The sequence below is a fragment of the Clavelina lepadiformis genome, chromosome 9 (assembly GCF_947623445.1).
Source record: "Clavelina lepadiformis chromosome 9, kaClaLepa1.1, whole genome shotgun sequence".
Lineage (NCBI taxonomy): Eukaryota > Metazoa > Chordata > Ascidiacea > Aplousobranchia > Clavelinidae > Clavelina > Clavelina lepadiformis.
In genome coordinates this window covers 11,727,638-11,727,962 of record NC_135248.1, presented here as the reverse complement: position 1 = coordinate 11,727,962, position 325 = coordinate 11,727,638, and positions in this window count along the sequence as shown.

The window sequence follows — 325 nt, the reverse complement described above, 5'->3', positions numbered from 1 at the left end:
CAGACCGTAAGACAACGGGCTCCTCTCCCAACAAAACAACCTAACTCTCGTTCCCCAGAGTCCCCTTTTTGATTGTTTGAGCAGCCCAATATTCATCTATAGATACCATATATACATAACGTACTACCATTAAATTTTTTGACAACACCGACGTGCTACTGTTTAGCAAATTACAGGCACAAACATCCGTACATAAGAGGAGCAAATGCCACCTCCACATTTTCAACCAATTTTTTTATATGTAGGGACTATGTCGCATGCGTTTTTACGTCTTCATTCTTTTCCGTTGACGGATGAATTAAAAATAAGTTAACCTAGAGTGCCA